General features: G+C 37.3%; 1 non-coding gene across 1 annotated transcript; it reads right to left on the bottom strand.

The window, feature by feature from the left end:
* Positions 1 to 22,673: 22,673 nt before the first annotated feature.
* Positions 22,674 to 22,805, bottom strand: LOC139033191 (small nucleolar RNA SNORA51). Its single transcript, XR_011485819.1, has one exon. It is a non-coding gene; the product is annotated as a small nucleolar RNA SNORA51 (small nucleolar RNA).
* Between the last annotated feature and the right edge of the window lie 4,095 nt (positions 22,806 to 26,900).

The raw sequence follows: 26,900 nt of genomic DNA, 5'->3' as shown, positions 1-26,900 counted from the left end.
ACTGACCCCTTTGAAAGAAATGAGAACTAGATGTCTGAATTTTGCAAAAATCGTTCATGGTTCTCTTTTTGTCACAGCTAAGGAAACATATAGTTGAACCTCAAATTAGGGCCTGGGACTTAAACCACGACAAGCATGAATGGTTAACCGTGTATCTACAGTGACTCAAGCCGTTATTAAGCTCCTTCCTTTTCATTAACCACGTGTGTGTGTGTGTGTGTGTGTGTGTGTGTGTGTGTTTTCTCTCTATTTAGTTGCTAAGTCTTGTCTGACTCTTGTGACTCCATGGACTGTAGCCTGCCAAGTTCTTCTGTCCATGGGATTCTCCAGGCAAGAATACTGGGGTGGGTTGCCATTTCCTTCTCCAGGGGATCTTCCCGACCCAGGAATTGAACTTATGTCTCTTGCGTTGCAGGCAGATTCTTTACCAACTGATCTAGTTCCTCAATATAACCTACTGAGAGTGAAATTCTAGGCTTCCTGCCTGACTTTGGCTTGAGCAGACAGGCTAGGCACACAGGATTTTTTTTTTCTCTGTCAATTGCTGGAGCACAGTGACTACTATCTAAATATTTTCTTTTTTGCTAGGCTGCCATTTTCCTGGTCATTTGGCTAAGTAGAATAAGATTTTGCTGAAGCATGTTATTTTTTTTGTTCCTGTTGGTGTTTCCAAACTACTGCTTTTTTCAGCTCCTGATATAGGCTATATGAAGCAAAAAATAAACAAAAATAAAATAAACGAACTCACACCCATGTGGTTTCCTCAAATCCTGAGACTTCTAGCAGATTTACATTCTTTTGTTCACTATTTTGAGTCTTTTTATGTTTGTTTTGTATACACTATTCACGTTTTTTAGCCTCATTTAATGTTATAAACAAGGAAAAGTATGCATAGTTCATATTCTTGGAAGTGTAAGGGCACTTTACTTTTTTTTTTGAAATTTATTTATTTTAATTGAAGGCTAATTACTTTACAATATTGTGGTGGTTTTGCCATACATTGACATGAATCAGCCATGGGTGTACATGTGTTCCCCATCCTGAACCACCCCCCCCCACCTCCCTCCCCATACCATCACTCTGGGTCATCCCAGTGCACCAGCCCTGAGAACTCTGCCTCAGGCACTTTATTTTGAAGACACCCAAAATATGCAGCTGGATGTGCTCAGTAAGTAACTGGATATATGAATCAGAAGATCAGGGAAAAGTCTGAGCACGAAATATTAATCTTAGAGGCATTAAACTATAGATGAAATTAAATGACATGACCCTGGATTAGATCACTTAGGTTCAAGGATACAAGGCTAAAACACTCCAGTGCTTAGAAGTTGGAAAGATGAGGGATCCAAAGGGATTACAAGCAGTAAAAATCAAAAAGTTAAGAGGAAATTCAAGAGAGAGTAGTTTCCCAGAAATCAGATGAAGACATTTCAGGAAGTAGAAAGTGATTAACTGTGCCTATTGATACTGAAATATCAAATAGAAAGAGGTCTGAGAAATAAGTGTGGGACATGGAAACATGGAAGTTATTTAGTGGACTCTACATGCAGCCTTAGTTAATTCATTATTTTACTTTCATCAAATGTACATCTTAAGAACCACATTGTCTGAGAATTAAGATACTATAAAATTCATGTCTATCTAACCATTAAATCAATCTATAGGATCCCTGAAGATTATCTGTGGTCTTTGTTTAAGCATTTTCAGGGGCAATTAACTCACATTTGTGTAGACATTTCCTTTTTTGCATAATGCTAAGTGTTCCTTGTGCTGTATATGTATTTAAATTGAATACCTACCCATTATTCATAGTTCTTCTTTTGCACTCAGACAATATAAAGAAATTTTGCCAGGTGTTCAGAAGATATTTCTGATATGTATACTTAAATATTTAATTTCTTTAATTTCCAAAAGATTCAATCCTTCTCAAGGGTGACAAACTCAAGAATGGCTACTATCCAACAAGTTTCAGGTTCAGGAAGATCCTATTTTGCTCTCATCTCACCACATGATCACAGAACATTGCTCTCCACTTTCACCTCCAGGCCATACTTCAGTCATTAGTTGTCTCTTTCTTATCCTATTTTCCATCTATTACCAAGTGGTTGGAAATTTGTGTTTTGATTCTATCGTAAGCCTGATATTTAAAACTTTGCAATTAATTTACCTTATCTGAAGCACTGAACCCAAGCATGCATTTGCAAAAATAGAGACATTTTTTCCAAGTATACCTATCAGTGTCTGTTATAATTGATATAGTCACAAATACAATTCCATATCAACATCATCTCAATTTAACACTGAGTGAGGACATGAGGTCATAAAATGTGTACATTCTACTCTAAAATAATGTTGTTTCAAGCTCCCTTTAAGGGGCAGGATTATAATTTAATTACAGTTACTAAGCCTACCTGCCACCCATAGGTGAGACAATGTTGCAGAAAGAAAAAATGAGAGAGGGTATAGACAAATTGAGTAGACAAAAGTTACTGGCTGTTTGACTGCTCACACATCCAGAAAAACAAAGTCAATCCTACTCCAGTCAGCCTTGAGTGAGAACAGTAAGCAACAGTCCCTTTGATCATTTCTGTTCCAGCATAGTTAGAATGTCAAAAACTATTGTTAATGTTTTCTTAGCCAGTCTCAGGACAGGGGAAAGCCAATGCACTCTGAAGTGGTTCCATGCAGAGAAAGTAATATCTATGTAGAATCAATTATTTGTTCTTATCTACTTCACATCTCTTATTATTAGGTACTAAAGGAACTTCTTTCATTTAAAAAATATTGAAACATATTTAACATATAACTGTGTAAATTTAAGGTGTACAACATGTTAATTTGATACATGCTAACTTACATATTGCAATATAATTGCCATTGTAGCAATATTTAGCACTTTTATTGGTTGCATAATTATCCTTTCCTTTTAGTGGTTGGAATAATTAAATGCTAGTCTCTTAGCAGGTTTTATGATTATAAAACAATACTGTTGCATATATTCACTATACAGTGCACTATATCTAGTGCTTGTTTTCTATTCACTTTACATTTATAACCTTAAACAGCATCTGTCTTATCCTACCATCCCTCATTCCCTGGTAACCACTATTTCACTCTCTGTTTTTATGCTTTTTTCCCCCCCCTTTTTTTTTAGAATCTGCATATAAGTGATATACAGTACATATCTTTCTCTGCCCTATCTGACTTATAATAATATGCTCAAAATCCAACTAAGTTGCCACAAATAACAGCATATCCTTCTTTCTTGTGGCTAAATGATATTCATTATGTTCATCATCCATTCATCTGTGGATGAGCACTTAAATTGTTTCCATATCTTGGTGACTGTTAATAAATTCTGCAGTAATATTTGAGTGCATGTAGCTCTTTGATAGCATATTTTAATTTATTTCAGTATATACCAAGAAATGGAGTTGTTGGGGAGAAATTAACCTCTTTCAACACTGCACTCAATTATGTGTGTATTTGTCTTTTCTGTCTTCCCGGTCTGGGAAATGCTTTTCTGTCAACATTATTACTTCCTTAACTACATCCTTACAACTCTTAGGCTTATTCACTTGATTAGTCAGCATTCATGTCATTCCTTCTCAACTAAGCCCTACTCTTAGGACTAGCAGTCATTCTTCCTACCCTAACCTCCTCTGTTACTAAGTAGTTGGTGATTTGCTACTTTGAACAAAGCAGGCAATACATATTGGCTGCCTTATTTTTCGTTTACCCAGACAGTAGACCTCACAGCAGCAGCACCTACCAAAGGGCATAGCCTTGACTCAGCAATGTGTTGATTAAAGACCACCAAAAGAAGTTATTGGAACCTGTGAAAATATGACTTTATATGGTAAAGGGGATTTTACAGATATGATTAAGGAACTTGAGATGGGAATCTTTTCCTGGATAATCCAGATGGACCAAATGTACAGAAGTGATATTATAAGAGAAGGTGAAGAGCATTATAGATAGTACTAGGAAATGTGACAGTAGAAACACGAGACTGGAATGATAAGAGGAAGTTATATTTCAGCCATGGAATACAGAGAGCCTCTAGACACCTGAAAAGTCAAGGAGCAAAGATTTTAATCTGAAACATCCAGAAGAAATGCAACTCTGCCAATGTATTGATTTTAGAATTCCTAACCTTCAAAACTGCAAGAAAATGCATTTGTGCAATCATAAGACCCTAAGTTTGAGGCAATTATAAGACTCTGTTGGGGTTCTCTTGTGGCTCATGTGGTAAAGAATCTGCCTGCAGTGTGGGAGACCTGGGTTTGATCCCTGGGTTGAGAAAATCCCCTGGAGTAGGGAAAAGCTCTCCACTCCAATATTCTGGCCTGGAGATTTCCAAAGAATCAGACACGACTGACTTTCACAAATCACAAACGAAGTTTGAGGCAATTAATTATAGCAGTAATAGAAAACTAAGAAAAAAGGAAAGAAACAGACACACTACAAATAGTGATGGTTTACTTCCTCCTTTACAATCTGGATTCTTTCATGTTTGGTTTCTGTGGCTAAGAGTTCCAAAAATATGTTGAATAAAAGTGGTGAGAGTAGACATTCTTGCCTTGGTTCTGATTTCAGAGGGAATTCTCTTACTTTTCACCATTGAGTATTATGTTATTTGTGGGTTTCTTATACATAACCTTTGTTATATTGAAGTATGTTCTCTTTATGCTTGCTTTCTGGAGAGTTTTTATCATAAATGAATGCTGAATTTTATCAAAAGCATTCATTGAATCTAGGGATGATCATATAATTTTTGTTCTTCATTTTGTTAATGTGATGTATCACATTGATTGATTTGTGGATATTGAAAAACTCTTGCATTCCTGATATTATATATAGGAAATCACAAAGATTCCACCAGAAAGCCATTAGATTCCATCAATTAATTTGGTAAAGTTTCAGAACACAAAGATGATGTACAAAAATTTGTTGCATTTCTATACACTAACAACACACTATAGAAAGAAAAATTAGGAAAACAACTTCATCTATCATTGCATCAAAACAATAAATACCTAGGAATAAACTAACTTGAGGCAAAAGAACTGTATTTTTAAATCTATAAAACAGTGATGTAAGAAATTGAAGATGACAAAACCAGACAAAAAGATATGCCATATTCTTTGATTGGAAAAATCATTATTGTTTACATGGCAATCTACAGATTCAAGACAAACTACAGATTCAATGAAGTCTCTATCAAAATACTAATGGCATTCTTTTTACAGACAAAAAGCAGAAAAAAATAAAACGTGTGTATGGAAACAGAAAAGGTACTGAGTACACAAAAGAATCTTGAGAAACAAGAACTGAGTTTGAGAAATCAGGATCCTTGATGTAAGGCTATAATTCAAAGCTACAATAATCAAAACACTATGATACTGACACAAAAACAGGTGCATAGATCAATGGAATAGGATAGAGAGCCCAGAAAAAACTCCATGCACTTATAGTTTATTCAGTTCAGTTCAGTTCAGTCACTCAGTCGTGTCCGACTATCTGCGACCCCATGAATCGCAGCACGCCAAGCCTCCCTGAGCATTACCAACTCCCAGAGTTTATGCAAACTCATGTCCATCGAGTGGGTGATGCCACCCAGCCATCTCACCCTCTGTCGTCCCCTTCTCCTGCCCCCAATAGTTGATTGACATATGACAAAAAAAAAAAAAGAAGAAGAAGAAGAAGAAGAAGAACAAGAAAAGCATTGTAAAAAAGATAGTTTTTTCAATAAATGGTGTTAGGAAAACTAGACAGTCACATGTAAAAGAATGAAGTTGGAACATTTTTTAACACCATACACAAAAATCAATGCAATCCCTATCAAACTACCAATGGTATTTTTCACAGAACTAGAACAAATAATTTCACAATTTGTATGGAAATACAAAAAACCTCGAAGAGCCAAAGTAACCTTGAGAAAGAAGAATGGAACTGGAGGAATCAACCTGCCTGACTTCAGACTATACTACAAAGCCACAGTCATCAAGACAGTATGGTACTGGCACAAAGACAGAAATATATATCAATGGAACAAAATAGAAAGCCCAGAGATAAATCCACGAACCTATGGTCACCTTATCTTCGACAAAGGAGGCAAGGATATACAATGGAAAAAAGACAACCTCTTTAACAAGTGGTGCTGGGAAAACTGGTCAACCACCTGTAAAAGAATGAAACTAGAACACTTTTTAACACCATACACAAAAATAAACTCAAAATGGATTAAAGATCTAAATGTAAGACCAGAAACTATAAAACTCCTAGAGGAGAACATAGGCAAAACACTCTCCGACATAAATCACAGCAGGATCTTCTATGACCCACATCCCAGAATATTAGAAACAAAAGCAAAAATAAACAAATGGGACCTAATGAAACTTAAAAGCTTTTGCACAACAAAGGAAACTATAAGCAAGGTGAAAAGACAGCCCTCAGATTGCGAGAAAATAATAGCAAACGAAGCAACAGACAAAGGATTAATCTCAAAAATATACAAGCAACTCCTTCAGCTCAACTCCAGAAAAATAAATGACCCAATCAAAAAATGGGCCAAAGAACTAAACAGACATTTCTCCAAGGAAGACATACAGATGGCAAAAAAAACACATGAAAAGATGTTCAACATCACTCATTATTCGAGAAATGCAAATCAAAACCACAATGAGGTACCATTACATGCCAGTCAGGATGGCTGCTATCCAAAAGTCTACAAGCAATAAATGCTGGAGAGGGTGTAGAGAAAAGGGAACCCTCTTACACTGTTGGTGGGAATGCAAATTAGTACAGCCACTATGGAAAACAGTGTGGAAATTTCTTAAAAACCTGGAAATAGAACTGCCATATGACCCAGCAATCCCACTTCTGGGCATACACATCAAGGAAACCAGATCTGAAAGAGACACGTGCACCCCAATGTTCATCGCAGCACTGTTTATAATAGCCAGGACATGGAAGCAACCCAGATGCCCATCAGCAGACGAATGGATGAGGAAGCTGTGGTACATATACACCATGGAATATTACTCAGCCATTAAAACGAATTCATTTGAATCAGTTCTAATGAGATGGATGAAACTGGAGCCCATTATACAGAGCGAAGTAAGGCAGAAAGATAAAGACCATTACAGTATACTAACATATATATGGAATTTAGAAAGATGGTAACGATAACCCTATATGCAAAACAGAAAAAGAGACTCAGATGTATAGAACAGACTTGTGGACTCTGGGAGAAGGCGAGGGTGGGATGTTTCAAGAGAACAGCATCAAAACATGTATATTATCTAGGGTGAAACAGATCACCAGCCCAGGTTGGGTGCATGAGACAAGTGCTCGGGCCTGGTGCACTGGGAAGACCCAGAGGGATCGGATGGAGAGGGAGGTGGGAGGGGGGACCGGTATGGGGAATACATGTAAATCCATGGCTAATTCATTTCAATGTATGACAAAAACCACTGCAATAATGTAAAGTAATTAGACTCCAACTAATAAAAATAAATGGAAAATAAAATAAACTCAAAATAGTTTAAAAGCCTAAATGTAAGGTCATATACTGTAAAGCTGCTAGAGGAAAGTATATGTAGAAAACTCTTTGACATAGATCACAAAAGTATTTTTGAGATCAGTTTCCTAACATGAAGGAAATAAAAGCAAAAATCAACAAATGAGGCCTAATGAGATTTAAAAGCTTTTGCACTGCCAAGAAAACCACTAACAAAATGAAAAAAAAAAAAAAAAAAAAAAAAAAAAACAGCCTACCAAATGGGATAAAATATTTGCAAATAATATGAGTGATATGGATTAATACCTAACATAGTCAAACAGCTCATACAACTAAACATTAAAAAAAATCCAACTTGATTATAAAATCGGCAGAAAAACTTAATAGATATCTTTCCAAAAAGCAAATGCAGATAGCCAATGGGTATGGGCAAAAATGTTCAATTTTGCTAATCATCAGGGAAATGCAAATCAAAGCCACACTGAGATTTTACCTCACACCTGTCAGAATGGCTATCATCAAAAAGAACACAAACAATAAATATTAGCAAGGATGAGGAAAAGAAAGAACCCTTGAACATTGTTGATGGGAATATCAATCTGTGCAGTCACTGTGGAAAACAGTATGTGCATGCTTGCATGCTCAGTCGTTTCAGCCATGTCTGATTCTTTGCAATCTTATAGACTGTAGCCCTCCAGGCGTCTCTGTCCATGGGATTCTCCAGGCAATTATACTGGAGTGGGTTGCTATAACCTCCTCCAAGGGCACTCCCCAAGACAGATATTGAACCAGCATATTCTGTATTGCAGATGGATTCTTTACCACTGAACCACAGCAAATCCCATGGAAAACAGTATGAAGTTTTCTCAAAACATGAAAAATAGAGCTACAATATGATCCAACAATCCCACTTCTTGGTATGTATCCAAAATTAAAAATAAATAAATAAGTAACTTGAAAAGATACAGGTAACCCAATGTTTATAGTAGCATTATTTACAATTGCCAAGATATGGAAGCCACATAACCTAAGTGTCCATTTAAAGATGAGTTTTTAAAAAGAAGTCATATATAGTGATATGCCTATATAGCAATGTATATACATATACACACATACATACATATGCCAGAATGTTACTCAGTCATAAAAAAAGAATGAAAATTTGTCATTTGCAGCAACGTGGATGGATTTCAAAGGCATTATGCTAACTGATATAATTCAAACAGAGAAAGACAAATACTGTATGATATCACTTTAACTTGGAATCTAAAAGATATAAGAAACTTATAGATGTAACAAAAAGAAGCAGACTCAGATACAGAGAACAAACCAATGGTTACCAGTGTAGGGAGCAGGCAATATAGGGCTGGGGGAGTGGGAAGTACAAATTATCAGATGTAAGTTAGGCTCAAAGATATATTGTACAACACAGGCAATATAGACAGTATTTTGTAATAACTGTGAATGGAGCATTACAAATTAAATTGCATAAAAATTAAAATTTACAAACACAAATTTGAAGAATAAGATCATCCCTTCAATTAACATTTTAAAAAGGAACATTCACACTATATGCATGCCAGCCTTCCCAAAGTTTAAACATTATCTTGTCCCCTACATTTCTGCTTTCCTACCTCTCAGCATCAAATTCATTTAAAGATAATTTAAGAAGGATTTTGGACTTCCCTCATTGCTCAGATGATAACCTGCCTGCAATACAGGAGACTCAGATTCGAACCCTGGGTCAGGAAGATGCTTTGGAGAAGGGAATAGCAACTCACTCTAGTATTCTTTCCTGGAGAATTCCGTGGACAGAGGAACCTGGTGGGCTATAGTCCATAGGGTTGCAAAGAGTCAGACACTTTTGAGTGACTAACACTTTCAAGAAATATTTTGGTAGTCAACTTCTATATCATCCATTTATGTGCTTCAGGTAGAGTTATGATTATGGATATGATTATTGGGCTTCCCAGATGGCTCTGTGGTAAATAATTCACCTGACAAGTCAGAAAACACAGGAGATATAGGTTTGATTTCTGGATCAGGCAGTTCCCTTAGAGAAGGAAATGGCAACCCTCTCCATTATTCTTGCCTGGAAAATCCCATGAACAGAGGAGTCAGGTGGGTTACAGTCCTTGTGGCTGCAAAGAGGCATGAGCATGATGAGCTCATGAGCCTAAGCCACTGAGCATGAGCATGATGGTTATGACAAGTTATAGTTAGTTATGGGTCTTGTTAAGGTAGGCTATTGTTATTTAAACCAATGGTTACTAATATTTAGTGAATTGTGATCAGTTAAAATTACATTTACTAAAGTTTTTACATTGCTATTTATGATTAGTTATGGCTACAGATATACAGTTAATAACAGCTACTATGTAACTGTATTACTAATTGCAACTATTAATGGTTCTGTTTATTACTCATGAGTACTAACTAGTTGTAATAATGACTTGTAACTACTGTTTAGACTTTGAGAAAAGTTTTAACTACTAACTGTGGTTTCTACATGTTACTGCTAACCATTTATAATCACTAGTATGGGTACTAAATAGTCATGACTCCTATGTAGTTTATGTTAATGATTAGTGAATATTAACCAGTTGCATTTAATGGTTATCATTGTTAACTATTTTTGGTCACTATTTTATAACAGTTAACTAGTCAGAAATATCAAGTTGTGATTCCTAAATAGTTCTTAGACTGTCCTGATATACAGTCAAGTTTGGTACTTGTGACTAGTAACTAGTTGTGGTTGTCAGTTTATAACTAGTAATTACTTATCATTATTAATTATAAAAGTTAATTGTAGTTGTAGCTGTAGTTACAGTCAATCATAGCTAGGTATGCACACAACTAGTTATACATGTATAAAGTGTTACATAGTTATTTGACCAAGAATGTCATGTAATCACAGAATTGCTTCCACATTTTTCAAAGGATCGATGATCCATGCTTTGTGAGCAACATGTCTTTACTGTTTTTACTAGTCAATAATTTGTAAAAAAATAAAAACAATTGTCACAGCATAGCTGATTTGCAATGCTGTGTAAGTTTCAGATGTACTGAAAAGTGAATCAGTTATACATATATCCACTGTTTTCTACATTCTTCTCCAATATAGGCCATTACAGAATATTGAGTTCCCTGTGCCATACAGTAGCTCCTTATTAATTATCTATTTAATATATGGTAATGTGTATATGTCAGTTGCATTCTGAAAATTTTCCCTTCCCTTCCAACCACTGGTAACCATAATTTTGTTTTCTACATCAGTAACTCTATTTCTGTGTATAGATAAGTTCTTTTGAACTTATTCTTTTGAGTCTTTATTTTTTAGATTTCACATATAAACAATATCATGTGATATTTGTCTTACTCTGTCTGGTTTATGGAGTCAGACCCCACAAGAGACTGACCCAGACTTCCCCGTGAGTGTCCAGGAATATCCGGTGGAGGTGTGGGTCAATGGAGGCCTGCTGCAGCACTGGGGACATTGAGTGAAGCAGTGCCCGCACGGGATCTTTTGAAGGAGGTCAACATTATCTTCTTCACCTCCACCATAGTTTGGTCTCAGGTCAAATAACAGAGAGGGAACACATCTCCACCCATCAACAGAAAATAATTGTAAATATTTACTCAGCATGGCTGTGCTCATCAGAATAAGGCCCAGTGTTCCCCTCAGTCAGTCTCTCCCATCAGGAAGTTTCCATTAACCTCTAATTCTCAAACAGAGGGCAGAAAGAATTTTAAAAAAAACACACACACAATTGGTTAGAAAACTAACCAATCTGATCACATGGACCACAGCCTTGTCTAACTGAATGAAACTATGAGCCATGTCGTGTAGGGTCACCCAAGATGGATGGGTCATGGTGGAGAGTTCTGACAAAACTTGGTCCACTGGAGGAGGGAATGACAAACCACTTTAAAATTCTTGCCTTGAAAACCCCATGAACAATATGAAAAGTCAAAAATATAAGACACTGAAAGATGAACTCCCCAGGCTGGTAGGTGCCCGGTATGCTACTGGAGATCAGTGGAGAAATAACTCCAGAAAGAATGAAGAGACAGAGCCAAAACAAAAACAACACCCAGTTGTGGATGTGACTGGTGATGGAAGTCAAGTCCAATGCTGTAAAGAGCAATATGACATAGGAACCTGGAATGTTAGGTCCATGAATCAAGGCAAATTGGAAGTGGTCAGACAGGAGATGGAAAGAGTGAACATCGACATTTTAGGAATCAGTGAATGAAAATGGACTGGAATGGGTGAATTTAACTCACATGTCCATTATATCTACTACTGTGGGCAAGAATCCCTTAGAAGAAATGCAGTAGCCATAATAGTCAACAAAGGAACTTGAAATGCAGTACTTGGATGCAACCACAAAAAATAACAGGATGATCTCTGTTCATTTCCAAGACAAACAATTCAATATCACAGTAATCCAAGTCTGCCCTGATCAGTAATGCTGAAGAAGCTGCAGTTGAATGGTTCTATGAAGAGCTACAAGACCTTTTGAAACTAACACCTAAAAAAGGTGTCCTTTTCATCATAGGGAAATTGAATGGAAAAGTAGGAAGTCAAGACAGAATTGGAGTAACAGGCAAATTTGGCCTTGAAGTACAGAATGAAGCAGGGCAAAGGCTAATAGAGTTTTGCCAAGAGAACACACTGATCATAGCAAGCACCCGCTTCCAACAACACAAGAGAAGACTCTACATATGGACATCACCACACAGTCAATAATGAAATCAGATTGATTGTATTCTTTGCAGCCAAAGATGGACAAGTTTTATACAGTCAGCCAAACGAGACTGGGAGCTGACTGTGGCTCAGAAATTGAAATTCTTATTGCCAAATTCAAGCTTAAATTGAAGAAAGTAGAGGAAACCACTAAACTATTCAGTTATGACCTAAGTCAAACTCCTTACTATTATACAGTGGAAGTGACAAATGGATTCAAAGGATTAGATATAAGAGAAGGACTTCCTGAAGAACTATGGGTTGAGGTTAATGACGTTGTACAGGAGGCAGTGGTCAAGACCATCCCCAAGAAAAAGAAATGCAAAAGGGCAAAATGGTTGTCTGAGGAGGCATTGCAAATATCTGAGAAAAGAAGAGAACCAAAAAGCACAGGAGAAAAGGAAGGATATATACATCTAAATGCAGTGTTCCAAAGAATAACAAGGAGATATAAGAAAGCCTTCCCCAGTGATCAATACAAAGAAATAGAGGAAAACAATAGAATAGGGAAGACTAGAGATCTGTTCAAGAAAATTAGAGATACCAAAGTAAATTTTCATGCAAAGATGGGCACAATGAAGGACAGCAATGGTATGGACCTAACAGAAGCAGAAGATATTAAGAATAGATGTTGTCAAGAATACACAGGAGATTGAGGGGAGGAGCCAAGATGGCAGAGGAGTAGGACAGGGAGACCACTTTCTCCCCTACAAATTCATCGAAAGAACAATTGAATGCAGAGCAAATCTCACAAAACAACTTCTGATCACTAGCAGAGGACATCAGGTGCCCAGAAAAGCAATCCATTGTCTTCAAAAGGAGGTAGGACAAAATATAAAAGATAAAAAGAAAGACAAAAGAGCTAGGGACAGAGACCCATCCCAGGAAGGGAGTTTTAATAGAGGAAGCTTCCAAACACTAGGAAACCCTCGCACTGGCGGGTCTGGGGGAAGTTTTTGAATCTTGGAGGGCAACCTAACTGGGAGGAGAAATTAAATAAGGCCCACAGATTACTTGCCTAAAACAACTTCTAGCAGAAAAGTACCCCAGACACCCGCATCCACCACCAGCAAGTGGGGGTGGAACGGAGAGGAGTGGGTGGCATTGCTTAGGGTAAGGACCGGGCCCGAAGGGCCTGAGAGCAATCGGAGGGAGCTTTTTTAAACTGTGGGATAGCAAGAGAGAAAATTAACCTGCCCAAACACACTGCCGGCCATTCGCAAAACAAAGGGACTGAGAAACTCCAGAAAAGAGCTAGCCTGTGGCGGACTGGCCCATCCCCGCTGGAGGTAGGAGGCAGGGGGGAGGAGAAAGGGGAAAACTCAGCCCCAGAGAAGGCACCCCCTCCCACACTGCAAACAGGCCTCCAGTTTCTATCCAAAGACTCCCTGAGATTCTGGATGGTCGACATCCGCTGCCGGGAGGGTCACGGCTAGAGGCCAGCTCCTGAGAACAAACACAAGCCGCTGGCACCTGACCAGAAACTGAGGCTGGGGCTGTGGAGGGGAGAGGGCACGCTGCACCCGGGAAGAGTGCGCCCATCAAGCTCCTGGCTGCCTGAGCGGCTCAGGCCAGGGAAGGCACAAAACGCAGGCGCAACCGAGTCTGCGCTTTTGTGGAGTACCTGAAAACTGGAACCACACGCAATGCAGGGCACGCTCCCTATAGAGCAGCCCAGAGCCTGAGCAGTGTAGATGGGGAAAGCACAAACACCCATGAGCAGGGGCAAACCCAGTGTGACCTGAACACGGTGAGTGCTACCCACACACAGTGATATCTGTCTACAGCGCCCCGCTCTCCCCGTAGCAGGACTGAACTGAACTAGCGAACCTAAATAAGAGATCACCTCTGTCTGCCTGTGTCAGGGTGGAAATTAGACACCGAAGAGATGGCAAACAGAAGCCAAATAAACAAAGGGAACCGCTTCAGAAAGGACCAGTGTAACAGAATAAAATCCCTGTAGGTAACACCGACTACACTGGAAGGGGCCTATAGATATTGAGAAGTGTAAGCTGGAATGAGGAGCTATCGGAAACTGAACTGAACCCACACTGACTGCAACAGCTCCAGAGAAATTCCTACTTTTCTTTTAATTAAAAAAAATTTTTTTTCTTTCCTTTTCTTTTTTATTTTTTTCTCTATTATTTTCTTTTAAAATTCCCTATTACTCCCCCATTACTCCTTAACTTTCATTTTCATATATTTTTATGATTTTTTTAATTAGGGAAAAAATTTTTTTTCTTGGTTTTTTTTTCTTTTTTTTTTCCATTTTCTTGTTTTTCTCTCTTATTTCCTTTTAAAGTCCTCTAATACTCCTCTATTATTCCTTAATTTTCATTTTCATTTCACTATAACCTTGCAAAAAAAAAAGAGAGAGAGAAGCCCTACTTTTAAACCGAACTTCATATATATTTCTAAATTTTTTTGCTGTTTTTGTTTTTGTTGTTAAATATTGTATTTTAAAGAGTCTAACCGCTATGCTAGATTTTTAATCTTTGTTTTTCAGTATGTGATACAAATTTTGGACATTTAAGAATCCAATATTCAGTTTCCATTTCTATTCAGGAGTGTGTTGATTACTCTCTCCCACTTTTGACTCTCCGTTTTCTACCTCAGATCACCTCTATTTCCTCCCTTCCCCTTCTCTTCCCAATCCAGTTCTGTGAATCTTTGTGGGTGTCTGGGCTACAGAGAACACTCTGGGAACAGACAACTGAGTAGATATGTCTCTCTCCTCTTGAGTCCCCCTTTTTCTCCTCCTGCTCATCTCTATCTCCCTCCTCCCTCTCCTCTTTTTCATGTAACTCTGTGAACATCTCTGGGTGTCCCTCACAGTGGAGAATCTTTTCACCATTAAACTAGAAGTTTTATTATCAGTGCTGTATAGTTGGAGAAGTCTTGAGACTACCAGAAGAATAAAACTGAAATCCAGAGGCAGGAGACTTAAGCCCAAAACCTGAGAAAACCAGAAAACTCCTGACTACATGGAACATTAAGTAATAAGAGACCGTCCAAAAGCCTCCATACCTACACCAAAACCAACCACCACCCAAGAGCCAATTAGTTTCAGAGCAAGACATACCACACAAATTCTCCAGCAACGCAGGAACACAGCCGTGAGTGTCAACATACAGGCTGCCCAAAGTCATACCTAACACATAGACCCATTGCAAAACTCATTACTGGACACTCCATTGCACTCCAGAGAGAAGAAACCCAATTCGATGCACCAGAGCATTGACACAGGCTTCCCTAGCCAGGAAACCTTGACAAACCAATCGTCCAAACCCACCCACTGGGTGAAACCTCTACAATATAAAGGAACCACAGACCACCAGAATACAGAAAGCCCACTCCAGACACAGCAATCTAAACAAGATGAAAAGGCAGAGAAATACCCAACAGGTAAAGGAACATAAAAAATGCCCACCAAGGAAAACAAAAGAGGAGGAGATAGGGAATCTACCTGAAAAAGAATTTAGAATAATGATAATAAAAATGATCCAAAATCTTGAAAACAAAATGAAGTTACAGATAAATAGCCTGGAGACAAAGATTGAGAAGATGCAAGAAATGTTTAACAAGGACCTAGAAGAAATAAAAAAGAGTCAATTAAAAATGAATAATGTAATAAATGAGATAAAAAACACTCTGGAGGGAACCAAGAGTAGAATAACGGAGACAGAAGATAGGATAAGTGAGGTAGAAGATAAAATGGTGGAAATAAATGAAGCAGAGAGGAAAAAAGAAAAAAGAATCAAAAGAAATGAAGACAACCTCAGGGACCTCTGAGACAATGTGAAACGCCCCAACATTCGAATCATAGGAGTCACAGAAGAAGAAGACAAAAAGAAAGGCCATGAGAAGATACTTGAGGAGATAATAGCTGAAAACTTCTCTAAAATGGGGAAGGAAATAGCCACCCAAGTCCAAGAAGCCCAGAGAATCCCAAACAGGATAAACCCAAGGCGAAATACCCCAAGACACATATTAATCAAATTATCAAAGATCAAACACAAAGAACAAATATTAAAAGCAGCAAGCGAGAAACAACAAATAACACACAAAGGGATTCCCATAAGGATAACAGCTGATCTATCAAGAGAAACTCTTCAGGCCAGAAGGGAATGGCAGGATATACTTAAAGTAATGAAAGAGGATAACCTACAACCTAGATTACTCTACCCAGCAAGGATCTCATTCAGATATGAAGGAGAACTCAAAAGCTTTACAGATAAGCAAAAGCTGAGAGAATTCAGCACCACCAAACCAGCTCTTCAACAAATGCTAAATGATCTTCTCTAGACAGGAAACACAGAAAGGTTGCATAAACGTGAACCCAAAACAACAAAGTAAACGGCAATGGGACCATACCTATCAATAATTACCTTAAATGTAAATGGGTTGAATGCCCCAACCAAAAGACAAAGACTGGCTGAATGGATACAAAAGCAAGACCCCTATATATGCTGTCTACAAGAGACCCACCTCAAAACAAGGGACACATACAGACTGAAAGTGAAGGGCTGGAAAAAAATACTTCACGCAAACGGAGACCAAAAGAAAGCAGGAGTCGTAATACTCATATCAGATAAAATAGGCTTTCAAATAAAGGCTGTGAAAAGAGACAAAGAAGGACACTACATAATGATCAAAGGATCAATCCAAGAAGAAGATATAACAATTATAAATATATATGCACCCAAAATAGGAGCACTGCAATATGTAAGGCAAATGCTAACAAGTATGAAAGAGGAAATTAATAGTAACACAATAATAGTGGGAGACTTTAATACCCCACTCACAACTATTGATAGATCTACTAAACAGAAAATTAACAAGGAAACACAAACTTTAAATGACACAACAGACCAGCTAGACCTAATTGACATCTATAGGACATTTCAACCCAAAACCATCAACTTCACCTTTTTCTCATGTGCACACGGAAACTTCTCCAGAATAGATCACATCCTGGTCCATAAATCTAGTCTTGGTATATTCAAAAAAAAAAATGAAACCATTCCAGTTATCTTTTTTGACCACAGTGCAGTAAGATTAGATCTCAATTACAGGAAAAAATATATTAAAAATTCAAACATATGGAGGCTAAACAACACGCTTCTGAATAACCAACAAATCATAGAAGAAATCAAAAAAGAAATCAAAATATGCATAGAAATGAATGAAAATGAAAACACACCAACCCAAAACCTATGGGACACTGTAAAAGCAGTGCTAAGGGGAAGATTCATAGCATTACAGGCCTACCTCAAGAAACAAGATAAAAGTCAAATAAATAACCTAACTCTACACCTAAAGCAACTAGAGAAGGAAAAAATGAAGAACCCCAGGGTTAGTAGAAGGAAAGAACTCTTAAAAATTAGAGCAGAAATAAATGCAAAAGAAACTAAAGAGGCCATAGCAAAAATCAACAAAGCTAAAAGCTGGCTTTTTGAAAAAATAAAAAAAAAATTGACAAACCATTAGCAAGACTCATTAACAAACAAAGGGAGAAGAACCAAATTAACAAAATTAGAAATGAAAATGGAGAGATCACAACAGACAACACTGAAATACAAAGGATCATAAGAGACTACTACCAGCAGCTCTATGCCAATAAAATGGACAACCTGGAAGAAATGGACAAGTTCTTAGAAAAGTATAACTTTCCAAAACTGAACCAGGAAGAAATAAAAGATCTTAACAAACCCATCACAAGCAAGGAAATCGAAATGGTAATCAGAAATCTTCCAGCAAACAAAAAACCAGACCAGATTGCTTCACAGCTGAATTATGCCAAGAATTTAGAGAAGAGCTAACACCTATCTTGCTCAAACTCTTCCAGAAAATAGCAGAAGAAGGTAAACTTCCAAACTCATTCTATGAAGCCACCATCACCATAATTCCAAAACCAGACAAAGATGCCACAAAAAAAGAAAACTACAGACCAATATCACTGATGAACATAGATGCAAAACTCCTTAACAAAATTCTAGCAAACAGAATCCAGCAACATATTAAAAAAATCATACACCATGACCAAGTGGGCTTTATCCCAGGAATGCAAGGATTCTTTAATATCCACAAATCAAACAATGTAATACACCACATTAACAAATTGAAAGATAAAAACCATATGATTATCTCAATAGATGCAGAGAAAGCCTTTGACAAAATTCAACATCCATTTATGGTTAAAACTCTCCAGAAAGCAGGAATAGAAGGAACATACCTCAACATAATAAAAGCTATATATGACAAACCCACAGCAAGCATCACCCTCAATGGTGAAAAATTGAAAGCATTTCCCCTAAAATCAGGAAGAAGACAAGGGTGCCCACTCTCACCACTACTATTCAACATAATTTTGGAAGTGTTGGCCACAGCAATCAGAGCAGAAAAAGAAGTAAAAGGAATCCAGATAGGAAAAGAAGAAGTGAAACACTGTCTGTTTGCAGATGACATGATCCTCTACATAGAAAACCCTAAAGACTCTACCAGAAAATTACTAGCGCTAATCAACGAATATAGTAAAGTTGCAGGATATAAAATTAACACACAGAAATCCCTTGCATTCCTATACACTAACAATGAGTAAACAGAAAGAGATTAAGGAAACAATATCATTCACCATTGCAAAAAAAAAGAATGAAATACTTAGGAGTATACCTAGCTAAAGAACAAAAGACCTCTACATACAAAACTATAAAACACTGATGAAAGAAATCAAAGAGGACACAAACAGATGGAGAAATATACCATGTTCATGGATTGGAAGAATCAATATTGTCAAAATAGCTATACTACCCAAAGCAATCTATAGATTCAATGCAATCCCTATCAAACTACCAACGGTATTTTTCACAGAACTAGAACAAACAATTTCACAATGTGTATGGAAATACAAAAAACCTCGAATAGCCAAAGTAATCTTGAGAAAGAAGAATGGAACTGGAGGAATCAACCTGCCTGACTTCAGACTATACTACAAAGCCACAGTCATCAAGACAGTATGGTACTGGCACAAAGACAGAAATAGAGATCAATGGAACAGAATAGAAAGCCCAGAGATAAATCCATGAACCTATGGTCACCTTATCTTCGACAAAGGAGGCAAGGATATACAATGGAAAAAAGACAACCTCTTTAACAAGTGGTGCTGGGAAAACTGGTCAAACACGTGTAAAATAATGAAACTAGAACATTTTCTAACACCATACACAAAAATAGACTCAAAATGGATTAAAGATCTAAATGTAAGACCAGAAACTATAAAACTCCTAGAGGAGAACATGGGCAAACACTCTCCGACATAAATCACAGCAGGATCCTCTATGACCCACATCCCAAAATATTGGAAATAAAAGCAAAAATAAACAAATGGGACCTAATGAAACTTAAAAGCTTTTGCACAACAAAGGAAACTATAAGCAAGGTGAAAAGACAGCCCTCAGATTGCGAGAAAATAATAGCAAATGAAGCAACAGACAAAGGATTAATCTCAAAAATATACAAGCAACTCCTCCAGCTCAACTCCAGAAAAATAAATGACCCAATCAAAAAATGGGCCAAAGAACTAAACAGACATTTCTCCAAGGAAGACATACAGATGGCAAAAAAAAAAAAAAAAAAAAAAAAACATGAAATGATGCTCAACATCACTCATTATCAGAGAAATGCAAGTCAATGAGGTACCATTACATGCCAGTCAGGATTGCTGCTATCCAAAAGTCTACAAGCAATAAATGCTGGAGAGGGTGTAGAGAAAAGGGAACCCTCTTACACTGTTGGTGGGAATGTAAACTAGTACAGCTGCTATGGAAAACATTGTGGAGATTTCTTAATGACCTGGAAATATAACTGCCATATGACCTAGCAACCCCACTTCTGGGCATACACACCGAAGAAACCAGATCTGAAAGAGATACATGCACCCCGATGTTCATTGCAGCACTGTTTGTAATAGCCAGGACATGGAAGCAACCTAGATGCCCATCAGTAGACGAATGGATAAGGAAGCTGTGGTACATATACACCATGGAATATTACTCAGCCATTAAAAAGAATTCATTTGAATCAGTTCTAATGAGATGGGTAAAACTGGAGCCCATTATACAGAGTGAAGTAAGCCCGAAAGATAAAGATCATTACAGTATACTAACACATATATATGCAATTTAGAAAAATGGTAACAATAACCCTATATGCAAAACAGAAAAAGAGACTCAGATGTACAGAACAGACTTTTGGACTCTGTGAGAGAAGGCGAGGGTGGGATGTTTCGAGAGAAGAGCATCAAAACATGTATATTATCTAGGGTGAAACAGACCACCAGCCCAGGTTCGATGCATGAGACAAGTGCTCGGACCTGGTGCACTGGGAAGACAGAGAGGGATCGGGTAGAGAGGGAGGTTGGAGGGGGGATTGGGATGGGAAATACATGTAAATCCATGGCTAATTCATGTCAATATATGACAAAAACCACTACAATATTGTAAAGTGATTAGCCTCCAACTAATAAGAATAAATGAAAAAAGAAAAATAAAATTTCTTCAACAACAACAACAACAACAAAAAGAATACACAGAAGATCTATACAAAAAAAAAACCTTCACAACCCAGATAATAATGATGGTGTGATCATTCACACACAGCCAGACATCCTGGAATGCAAAGTCCAGTGGGCCTTAGGAAGCATCGCTATGAACAAAGCTAGTGGATTTCCAATCAAGCATTTAAAAATCCTAAAAGTTGATTCTGTGAAAGTGTTGCATTCCATATGCCAGAAAATATGGAAAATTCAGCAGTAGCCACAGGACTGGAAAAGGTCAGTTTTCATTGAAATCTCAAAGAAAGGCAATATCAAAGAATGCTCAAACTACCGCACAATTGAGTAATCTCACATGCTAGCAAAGTAATACTCAAAATTCTATAAGCCAGGCTTCAACAGTATGTCAACCATGAACTTCCAGATGTTCAAGATGGAGTTTAAAAAAGCAGAGGCACCAGAGATCAAATGCCTATATTGTTGTACCACCAAAATGAAAGAGTTTCCAGAAAAAACATCTACTTCTCTTTTATTGACTATGAAAAAGTCTTTGACTGTGTGAATCACAACAAACTGTGGAATGTTCTTTAAGACATGGGAACACTAGAGCACCTGATCTGCCTCCTGACAAATCTGTATGCAGGTCAAGATGCAACAGTTAGAAGTGGATATTGAAGAACAGACTGGTTCCAAATCAAGAAAGGAGTATTTCAAGGCTGTATATCGTCACCCTGCTTATTTAACTTACAAGCAGCGTACATCATGAGAAATGCTCGACTAGGTGAGCCACAGGCTGGAATCAAGATTGCTGGGAGAAATCTCAATAACCTCAGATATGAAGATGACACGACCTTTATGGCAGAAAGCAAAGAAGAACTATACTGCCTCTTGATGAAAGTGAAAGTGGAGAGTGAAAAAGTTGGCTTAAAACTCAACATTCAGAAAACTAATATCATGGCATCTAGGCCCATCTCTTCATTGCAAAGAGATGGGGAAACAGTGGAAACAGTGACAAACTTTATTTTGGGGGGCTCCAAAATCACTGTAGGTGGTGACTGCAGCCATGAAATTAAAAGATGCTTTTTCCTTGGAAGAAAATTTATGACCGTCCCAGACAGCATATTAAAAAGCAGAGACATTACTTTGCAAACAAAGGTCCATCTAGTCAAAGTTATGGTTTTTCCGGTAGTCTTGCATGGATGTGAGAGTAGGAGTATAAAAAAGGTGAGCACCAAAGAATTGATGTTTTTGAAATGTGGTGATGGAGAAGACTCTTGAGTCCCTTGGACTGCAAGGAGATCTCTCCAGTCCATCCTTAAGGAAGTCAGTCCTGAATATTCATTTGAAGGACTGATGCTGAAGCTGAAAATCCAATACTTTAGCCACCTGATGTGAAGATCTTACTTATTGGAAAAGACCCTGATGCTGGGAAAGATTGAAGTGGGAGGAGAAAGGGCTGACAGAGGATGAGACTGTTGGATAGCATCATCGACTCAATGGGCATGAGTTTGATTAAACTCCAGGAGTTGGTGATGGACAGGGAGGTCTGGCATTGTGCAGTCATTGGAGTCGCAAAGAGTCAGACATGACTGAATGACTTAACTGAACTGTATGACTTCACACAGTAAGACAATCTCTAGGCCCATCTGTGTTACTACAAATGGTATTATTTCATTCTTGTCTAAAGCTGAGTAATATTTCATTTCAAATATGTACCAAATCATCTTTATCTATTCATTTGTTGATGGACATTTAGGCTGCTTCCATGTGCTGGCTGTTGTCCATAGTACAACAATGAACTTTGGGATGCATGTATCTTTTTTTTTTTTCTTGTCATTCCCTCTAGTCCATGTCCTCTCACTCACAATACAGACAAGGCACAGGGCCTTCCTGGCCTGAAGTGTTTATGGGGTGAGTTTACTCTGCCTCCTCTTTCTATACAGTGTAAGAACACAGCCTGTGATAAGCATCAGGAGGCTGGTGTGCATATATCTTTTTGAATTAAGGTTTTCTCCAGATAAATACTCAGTTGCTAAATCAAATGGCAGCTCTACATTTAGTTTCCTAAGGCACCTTCATACTGTTTTCCACAGTGTCTGTACCAATTTACATTCACATCCACAGCATAAGAAGGTGCTCTTTCTCCACATTCTCTCAGATTTTTTTTTGTAGATATTATGGTGATGGCCATTCTGACTGATGTTAGGTGATAGACACCTCATTGTAGTTTTTGATTTGCATTTATCTAATAATTACTGAAACTAAAAACCTTTTCATATGTTTTTTAGCCATCTGTATGTCTTCTTTGGAAAATATATATTTACATCTTTTAGCCATTTTTTGATTGGGTTGTTTGTTTGTTTGTTTAACTGAGCTGCATTGGCCCTTTGTATACTTTGATGATTAACCTATTGTTAAGTGCTTCATTTGCAAATAGTTTCTCCCATTCAGAGTTGTCTTTCTATTTTGCAAATGGTTTAATTAGCTGTGCAAAATTTTTTAAGTTCAAATAGGTTCCATTTGTTTATTTTTTATTACTCTATGAGATGGATCAAAAAGATCATACTGTGGTTTATGCCACAGTGTTCTGCTATTATTTTCCAATAAGAATCTTATAGTATGTAGTCTTACATGTAGGTTTTTAACCCAACTTAAGTTTACTTTTGTGTGTTGTATTGGAGACTATTCTAATTTCATTATTTTTTGTGTGTAGCTGTCCATTTATTCTAGCAGCACTTACTGAAGAGACTGTCTTTTCTCCATTGTACATTATTACCTCCTTGTCATAGATTAGATGTTCATAGGTCCTTGAGTTTATCTTTACAATTTCTATCTTGTTCCACTGATCTGTGTTTCCATTTTTTGTGATAGTACCATACTATTTTAATAACTGTACCTTTGTAGTGTAGTCTGATGTCAAGAAGCCTGATTCTTTCAGTCTGCTTTTCTTTCTAAAGTTTCATTTTGCTATTTGTGGTCTTTTGTGTTTCCATACAAATTGTAAATTTTTTGTTCTAATTCCGTGAAAAATGCCGTTGGTGATATGCTAGAGATTGCATTGTAGATTGCTTTGGGTAATGTATTCACTTTGACAAACTTGATTCTTCCAATCCAAGGATATGTATATCTCCATCTGTTAGTATCATCTTTAATTTCTTTTGCCCATATCCTATAGTTTTCTGCATACAGATTTTTTGTTACCTTAAGTAGATTCATTCCTAGAAATTTCATATTTGATGAAACTTTGAATTGAATAGTTTGCTTAATTTCACTTTCTCATCTTTTGTTATTAGTATATAAGAATGCTCAATATTATTATGTATTAATTTTGTACCCTGCAATGTAAACAAATTCATTGATAAGCTCGCATAGTTTTCTGGTGGCATCATTAAGATTGTATATGTATACTATCATGTCATCTGTCCAATAAAGGACAGAAATGGTATGGACCTAACACAAGCAGAAGATACTAAGAAGAGCTGGCAAGAATACATAGAAGAACTATACAAAAAAAGCTTTTAATGACTCAGATAACCACGGAGGTGTGATCACTCACCTAGAGCCAGACACCATGGAATGTGAAGTCAAGTGGCCCTTAGGAAGCATCACTATGAACAAAGCTAGTAGAGGTGATGGAATTCCAGTTGAACTACTTAAAATCCTAAAAGGTGATGCTGTGAAAGTGCTGTGCTCAATATGCGAACAAATTTGGAAAACTCAGCAGTAGCCATAGAAATGGAAAAGGTCATTTTTCATTCCAACCCCAAAGAAAGGAAATGACAAAGATTGTCCAAGCTACCACATAATCACACTCATCTCACACTAGCAAAGTAATGCTCAAAGTTTTCCAAACTAGGCTTCAACAGTATGTGAAACAAGAACTAAATTCAAACTGAATTTAGAAAAGGCAGAGGAATCAAATTGCCAACATCTGTTGGATCATAGCAAAAGCCAGATAATTCCAGATAAACATGTATTTCTGTTTCATTGAATACACAAAAGCCTTTGAGTGTGTGGATCACAACAAACTGGAAAAATTCTTCAAGAAACAGGAATACCAGACCCCCTTATCTGCCTCCTGATAAACTTTTATGAAGGTCAAAAAGCAACAGTTAGAATTGGACATGAAGCAGTGGATGGGTTCAAAATTGGGAAAAGAGTACATCAAGGCTGTATATTGTCGCCCTGCTTATTTAACTTATATGCAGAGTACATCATGTGAAATACAAGACCAGATAAGCTGGGATCACGATTACCAGGAGAAATATTAATAACCTCAGATATGCAGATGACACCACCCTTATGGCAGAAAGCAAAGAAGAACTAAAGAGACTCTTAATGAAAGTGAAAGAGGAGAGTGGAAAAGCTGGCTGAAAACTCATCATTCGGATCTTGACATTTGGTCCCATCGCTTCATGGCAACTAGATGGGGAAACAATGGAAACAGTGACTTTTTTTTCTTGGGCTCCAAAATCACTGCAGATGGTGACTGAAGGCATGAAATTTAAAAATGCTTGCTCCTTGGAAGAAAATTTATGACCAACCTAGACAGCATATTGAAGAGCAGAGACATTACTTTGCCAACAAATTCTGTCTAGACAAAGCTTTGGTTTTTCCAGTAGTCATGTATGGATGTGAGAGTTTAGACCATAAGAAAAGCTGAGTTCCAAAGAATTGATGGTCTTCAGCTGTGATGTTGGATAAGACTCCTGAGAATCTCTTGGACTGCAAGGAGTTCAAACCAGTCCGCTGTAAAGGAAATTAACCCTGGATATTAATTGGAAGGACTGATTCTGAAGCCAAAGCTCCAATACTTGGGCCACCTGATGCAAAGAACTGTTTCCTTGGAAAAGACCCTGATGCTGGGAGAGATTGAAAGGAGGAGGAGAAGGGGATGGCAGAGGATGAGATGGTTAGATGACATCACCAAGTTGATGGACATGAGCTTGAGCTAGCTCCAGGAACTGGTGATGGACAGAGAAACCTGGCATGCTGTAGTCCATGGCGTCACAAAGAGTTGTACATGACTGAGTGACTGAACTGAACTGATCATGTCATTGGAAAACAGTGATAGTTTTTACCACTTCTTTTCTAATTTGAATTCCTTTTACTTGTTTTTCTTCTCTGATTGTGATGGCTAGGACTTCAAAACCTATGTTGAATAAAAGTGGTGAGAGAGGACATCCTTGTATTATTCTTGATCTTAGATGAAGTGCTTTCATTTTCACAAATAAGAATGATGTTTCCTATGGATTTGTCATATATGGCCTTTACTCTGTTGAGATAGGTTCCATCTATGCCCATTTTTTAGAGTCTTTTTCATACATGGGTTTGCATTTTGTCAAAAGCTTTTTCTGCACCTATTGATATGATTGATATGATCATATGGTTTTATTATTCAATTTATTGATGTGGTGTATCATTTTGATTGATTTGCAGATATTGTAAGACACTTGCATCCCTGAGATAAATCCCACTTGATCATGGTGTATATTCATTTTAATGTGTGGGTTCAATTTAATGGACTCAATTTGCTAGTTTTGTTATGTTTTTTTTTTTTAATGTCTATATTCATCAGTTATATTGGTTTCTAATTTTCACTTTTTTGTGTTATCTCTGGATTTGCTATTAGGGTGAACATGGCCTCATAGAATGAGTTTGGGAGTTATTCTTCTGCAGATTTTTGGAAGAGTTTCATCAGGCTATATCTCAAATCTGTAAATGTTTGACAGAATAACCTTATGAAGCCATCTGGTCCTGGACTCTGGTTTGATGGTATTTTTTATTCACAGTTTCAATATCAGTATTTGTGATTAGTCCATTCTTATTTTCTGTTTCTTCTGGTTTTGACTTGAAAGGTTGTACCATTCTAAGAAATTATCCATTTCTGCTAGGTTGTTTATTTTATCTATGTATTGTTTCTTGTAGTTGTTTCATAATCCTTTGTATTTCTGTGGTGTATTTTTTTTTCATTTCTCATTTTATTGAATTAAGTTATTTCTCTTTTTTCTTTGAGTCTGACTAAATGTTTATCAATTTTGTGTATCTTTTCAAAGAACCAGCTTTTGGATTCA

Source organism: Odocoileus virginianus, chromosome X, assembly GCF_023699985.2.
Source record: "Odocoileus virginianus isolate 20LAN1187 ecotype Illinois chromosome X, Ovbor_1.2, whole genome shotgun sequence".
Classification (NCBI taxonomy): Eukaryota; Metazoa; Chordata; class Mammalia; order Artiodactyla; family Cervidae; genus Odocoileus; species Odocoileus virginianus.
Note: the sequence above shows the minus strand (reverse complement) of the source record. Positions and strands in the feature narration are given on the sequence as shown.